This window comes from Misgurnus anguillicaudatus, unplaced genomic scaffold (assembly GCF_027580225.2).
Source record: "Misgurnus anguillicaudatus unplaced genomic scaffold, ASM2758022v2 HiC_scaffold_29, whole genome shotgun sequence".
Classification (NCBI taxonomy): domain Eukaryota; kingdom Metazoa; phylum Chordata; class Actinopteri; order Cypriniformes; family Cobitidae; genus Misgurnus; species Misgurnus anguillicaudatus.
Window position 1 is genome coordinate 6,187,014 of NW_027395279.1, and position 6,437 is coordinate 6,193,450.

The 6,437-nt window shown below is 36.5% G+C and overlaps 1 long non-coding RNA gene across 5 annotated transcripts; it reads left to right on the forward strand.

The window, feature by feature from the left end:
• The first annotated feature begins 856 nt into the window (after window positions 1-856).
• Window positions 857-5,578, forward strand: LOC141362818 (uncharacterized). 5 transcript variants are annotated; one of them, XR_012368401.1, is made up of 10 exons: window positions 857-1,601; window positions 1,869-2,006; window positions 2,367-2,494; window positions 2,790-2,881; window positions 3,239-3,393; window positions 4,101-4,333; window positions 4,417-4,595; window positions 4,951-5,078; window positions 5,306-5,419; window positions 5,501-5,537. It is a non-coding gene; the product is annotated as an uncharacterized lncRNA (long non-coding RNA). The 5 variants fall into 5 exon arrangements; XR_012368400.1 differs by having other exon boundaries at window positions 5,496-5,514; XR_012368403.1 differs by having other exon boundaries at window positions 858-1,601; window positions 5,306-5,351; window positions 5,496-5,578.
• Window positions 5,579-6,437: the final 859 nt, after the last annotated feature.

Genomic DNA, 6,437 nt, shown 5'->3' on the forward strand with positions numbered 1-6,437 from the left:
GTAAGTAATAGCACACAGATGAATGTGGTAGTTCACTATTAACTTATCAGTAACTACTATTTTTTTCATACTTCCCAAAGAACTACTAAGAAGTTTCATAATTCATGCAAAACTAAACGATAACTAATATAGGACAAATGACTAACACTACATTAACACATTTACTACTGTAAACTAATACACAAAACTGTTTATATTATCAATAGGTAAAAGCAGACTTGTTCTCATTGAAAGACTACTGGAACTTATAGATTATCCCCTTTAAGATTAGCTTTCCATTAACTACTATATGAATAACGGTAACCCGCTAGTAATGACTCAAGTGTTACTACATCATTCTAAAGTAATTACTAATTTTTGGGATCAGTATTCTAAAGTGAAGATCATGGTAACCCCCTAGTAATGACTCAAGTGTTACTACATCATTCTAAAGTAATTACAATTTTTTGGGATCAGTATTCTAAAGTGAAGATCATGGTAACCCGCTAGTACAACACAGTCTCACACCCTATTCGTCACATACTGCCGTTTGGTCATGACCCCCTCACGTCCATAGCGGACGTTGAGGGTACCCCCTATTCGTCGCTTGACAACGTAGAAGGGTCGTCCGATATTTGAATCCAAATTCCTCATCTTTGGATTTTGACGAAATGGGGGCATTCATGCCTGCGCTGCAAAGTATGTTTTAGGCGATTGATTTTATGGTTCAAATGTGTATTTTGCAGTAGCGTGCGGCTGTTACATTCATTGGTGCGGTGACTACATTTTCGTGGGGCAGAATCCCTTGTCTGAAGCGGTATCACGACTTTCTCTCTCTTTAAGTTATATATATATATATATATATATATATATATATATATTGTTCTACATTAAAATGACATGTTTACAGGACTGTATATTTGCTGTATGTTTAATTAAGATAGGACCCAGTCTCAAGGCAGTTCGTGTAATTTAATCTATTGATTCGTGTCCATGGACACGATTTTCCCCTTTTTTCGTGCCAGTCAGAACGACTTTCAATCTAATGTATTTCAATAGGAAGTATTTTTCGTGCCTGCACCACGTTTTTTTTGTCCTATTATTTTTTTCGTGTTTATAAGCACGAATTTAATCTAATGTATTGCAATAGTATATACCAGGGATTGTTTTACTTTATTTGTCATTAATTGATTACACTTTAAGCGCTACTTTACTCAACATTTAATCAGGAGATGTTTATCCTATAATATTGATTTTTCGATCGGTTTCGTGTGTCAAATACAAGAGTAAATACTACAGTACCCATGAGCCTTATCGACATCTACTATGGTGAAGGCACCAGCTAAAACTACATGTGGGCCCGCTGCAGATCACAATATTTTCTCAACACATGAACACTAACGTGTGCTTGATAATTCAACAATACGATGTTATGGCCATCAATTTTGATTGTTTCTACTTTGATTGTAAAAAAAATAAGTCAGTCTCGGACGCCTGCATTTCCCAGAATCCTCTCTGCCTCCGTTGCTATGGAATCTGAGCCAGTCCTCTTTGCTATTGGGTGATTTCTTCTTCGGTACTCGTGACAGGGATTCTCTCATTACGCGAAAATCACTGTCCAGGTAGGTGATGCTTTCGTTTAAAGTTCACTATTTGTTTAAATGTTATAATTCACGCCTTTCTTTTGGCATTAGGCTGACATTGCCATACCCGTACGAAAATTAACCATGTTTCTGTGGTAAAAGTGTAGTAACTACAGTTTGTGTATCGATTATTTGCAAAATGGTTTTACTAAACCAAACATGGTTTAACTTTTTTCCAAATTCATGGTTCTTTCTTAACTTGCAACCTATCTCTATATACTGCATCTGTTGTACCTGTCTGTCCAGCTGTGTGTTTTTCTTTCTGTCTTTGTCTGCTTTGCAATGGCCACCAGATATACCCCTCACAAACAGGATCCCCACTACCAAGAGGGGAGTCTCATGGCTCTTGAGCTGAACCATGACCACATTCTAGCTGAAGCCACGGTTAGAGTTTTTATTTACCTGTTAGTTTATACTTAAACATAATGGATGTGTGACAACTTAAAATAAAAATGATAAATATGGAAAAGAGATGAGTGTTGAAGATTTAATACGGTATATTGTAATAGCAACTTATTTAGCAACTAACATCCTATAATGTTCCGTGGCATGTTTTAATAAGGTAATATATTTTGGAAAAGAGAGGTTTCATCCCCTGAGTCTCAGAGACTTGGAGAATCTATGCCAAGGCTCATTTAGGTGTTTCAATACTTACACCATGCTGTGTTTCCTTTTAGTTGTTGCATGTCTTTCACGTCCTGTACCTTTATTAGTCTTACAAGAAATATTCACTTCAACACACAGAGAGCAGCTGTGGAGACGAAACGTTTATGCCCTAGAAGAGACCCTTCACAGACCTCTAAAAGGATCTTTGTTGGCTGGGGCAAGCCGAGGGGGAGGCAAGGAGGGTGACGCCAAGCCTCAGCTACAGGGTATATCTGAATTATTTCAGATTTGTAGGAGTTGAAATGTAAATGGTGGACCAAATCAAATTACGGAATAACATTGTAATTGTATTTGAGTATTAACAGTTTAAAACATTTAAATATGACAAAACACATAAGAAATAGAGTATAACACTTAAGTATACTATCATGTCAAGTACTTCGTTATGTCTTTACCAAATGCTTAACAGAAATACATCTGATTTCATAAACAGTTCTGTATATAATATGAAAAAGATCATGTATGTAGTGATAGCCTAACCTGTTCTGTGTTCTGTTACAGTCAGTTTTACAGGTTGAGTGCTTCCTGTCATCCAGTGTGGAGATTTCACTTAACTGTACCCTCAGCAAAACTAAATCCTCATGAGGAATTTGGTAAATCGCATTGATTAATTTGAGTTTAATATTATTTAGTCAATAATATTAAACTTTAATTACTTAAAGTATGCTTGCTAAGAATTAATGCACAGTGCCCTGCTATATGGTTTAAGATGCATGTTTTTGGGGGGGATTTGAGAAACTTGGATAACCAGATTAAAACACATTTAAGAGAAAAGTAAATCTAGGACCTTCTTGCTGTGAGGTGATAGTGCTAAACATTGAGCCACTATGCAATCCTATACAAAAAAAATCAAACCTAGAATCCAACTAAATCTTGAATAGTCTGGTTTAGTGTATTATTTTTATATGAGTTATTCACCTAGAATAATGTTAATTTATTTTTCTCCCTAGGTGCAGAGAGTGGTTCTGTGGGGACCGTGGTGTATTACGTCACAAAAAACAGCCACTCCACAATAGGGAATGTGTAATTTAATAGGTTTTTTGAATCCATCCGTGCAACCAAATGCATCATTAAAGGGGAAGATGGATATTGCACACAACACAAGGTATGTTCTCAAAAAAGCCCTAATTTTGATGTGTCTTCAGCCAGTAACAGGTAATCTAAACTAGTGGGTTTCTTTCTTTTTGGCAGTCGGCAAGATGACATACCGCTGTTGTAAACGCACAAACGTAATAATGCTTTCAGGCAAACCAATCATTTTAATTACCATCAATGGTAAAACCAATTCACAGTTTAGATTTTCATTTTAGATTTGATGTTTTTCACACTATGTTTTGATGTTTTCAATGCTGTGGCATTGTACTTTGCAGTAGAGTCAAAGTGCATTGTATAGCACATTACAATCCAAGTAGGGCATCGTGAGCAAGGCCTGTTGTGGGAGTCTAAACGGGGGTCAACTGCACACAATTTATGTTTAGTTATTATTTATTTATTTTGTGATTTTAGATATGTTCATCATTCACCAGTTCTCACTTCCCTGGACTTCAACCTTGCTACACACATGGTATCGTTATTAATCGAAACAAAGACAGATATCTTTATATTTTTGTTCTCTGCAGACAAACAAAAAATGTTAGCTGTTGCAAAGCAATTTGGTGAGTTAGCAAATGGTACTACTCGAGAAGTTAGGCAGAAGGAGTGCTATACTGGGATTATAGAAATTTATAAGATGTCTCTTAAACATTCACAATGTGCAGAATGAACTAACTGTTATAAAATATAGTACGTGGTAAATGTTTTTTTTTTTCCAAGGGCGTTTTGACTTGCATCAGCCACTGTATGTCTGTTAAACATGCAAACAGCAAAGGACCCCAGACCTGAAAGACCTTCTGAGGAGTGGATATTGACCAGCTTCAATAAACACCACCACACTTTACATACTGGACCTCCTGATCTCCTTTCAAGAACTCAAGGTCATCTCTCCAAGATTCTCCAGACAAGCCTTCGCAAAGCTGCTGGAGCATCGCACGAAGTGTGGAAGAAGAGTAAGTCTAAATGTTATCATTTTATTAAAAACTCCATAAGCAGACAATATCACAATTACTATTTCATTCTATATATCTTCCAGTCTGGATATATCAACGGCGATGCACTGCAACGCAGCTTCTTGGAGTTTTCATACACTTCATTTGAAGCAGACCAGCTCTGCTGTGGTGCTCCTTTCACCTGCCCAGCCTGAACGCTAGAATTGTTGGCTGCTTCAGCAGATGGAAACAGAAAGCTATATCGCTTTTGCCCAAACAGAAGGTGGTCTTTATTCCAGTATTTTTATTGGTTTATTTATTTACTTTAATTGATGGATTTCCTATTTTTCTTTCTTAGCTCTGGTGATCCTGTTTTTTGTTTTCTTTTTTGAGGGGCCTTTTGTGGCTGAAGACAGTGCGGTGTCTAGATTTGTCAACACCATACAAATAGCACTGAAAATGCAAGTTTTAATCATAACTTGACAAAATAGTTGTTACACAAAAAATCTTGTTCGGAGTTGATTTCTACTTTTGCCTACCAAGTACTCCTAAATCAAATTAGGAATAAATGCCATATACTGTATTGTATGACACCATCACTTTAATTTGATTTGTTGTGTTTGTTGTGTGTTTCATAGACTGTGGCTTGCAAATATTGGCCATACTTGAAGAAAGTTGCTAGTGTCCTTCCTGATCTTCAGGAGCTGACCTCAATGAAACCTTTCCTTAATGTCATGCATGCTTGAGCCACGCTACAACGTGTGAGGTATGTATAATATTTTTGCTTCATATGTACATGTGTAATGTACATTCATAAGAAATAGAAGTTAATGGCTTGACTACACTATTTAGATTCTTTTTGGCATAACCATTTCTTGTACAGGTTGTAAAAGCCCTTTGAAGACAAATGTGATATTGGGCTATATAAATAAAATTTATTTGAATTGAATTAGTCTTGAATTCTTAAATTAGGCTTCCACCATTTATTCACAGATTAAATGAAGTGGTAGGAACCAGGAAGGAACAGGGACAACCACCGGTGAGTGGAGCAAGTGAACAGCTACCTTTCACGTTGTGCCAGTACAACCAAATATATGTCCAAAGCAGGTGATCAGAGTGTTTGTAATATTTTTGCATACTTTTTTATATTGAGCATCATACCCTCATTATTTTCTTTCAACAGCACAGGTGGACATGATTACATTGCATGCAATGGGCTGGAACCATAAAAAAGTATCTCTCTACATCAGGCACCTTCCACAATATATGTGAACACACCTGCCTCAAAGTATCTAGTCTGCCTAGTAAGACCTTGATTAGCTGGATCAGGTGTGTTTGATTAGGGTTGGAATAAAACTCTGCAAAGACACCGGCCCTCCAGGAGCAGGAGTGGACACCCCTGTCCTAAGACCTGGTGTGTCCACATACATGGACATCACATTTTTTGTTGTTTGCATCATAATACTTTATTCTGTGTAACTGGAACCTGGTACACAAACGTGAACAATTACACTGCTTCATTTTCAAAAAAAAAAAAATATTTGGTTAATATATTTATTGGTTTTTCCTAACCCCAAATAGCTGGAAGAAATCTAAAATGCAAGCCAAACCAAAGCTCGGGTCTTAGGAGGTTAAACAGTTGGTGACATCTCCTGCCACCAAAAACAAGCCAACTTCATCTCACCATCAGATGTTATTGCACATTTATGTTGTGTTTATGTTTATTATAGTTTCTTTGCAGGAACCATACATATCAAGTTCAGGAAAGTTGTTTAAACCATTAAAATGGCTTTTATATACAAATGTATCCTCTGAAATGTTTGTGTGTTGTTTAAACAGTGAATTTGCTTTCATTATCACTTCTACAGAGACATCAGAAACATCTCATGCCAGTCAAGGCACCACACACAGAAAACTTCAGCAGTCAATTGAGGGGCTTTATCTTAGTGTGATGCTGCGCAAGCAAACTCTCTACTGTCAGAATGGTATAACTATTATAATTTAATAGCTTGATAAATTCAAGCTAATGTATGCATCCTACTTTCCAACAACAATTACATGGAATTAGCATTTAATTCTGAATTCTGTTCTTGAAATGTCTAGTCTGTAGGATTTATGTAGCTGT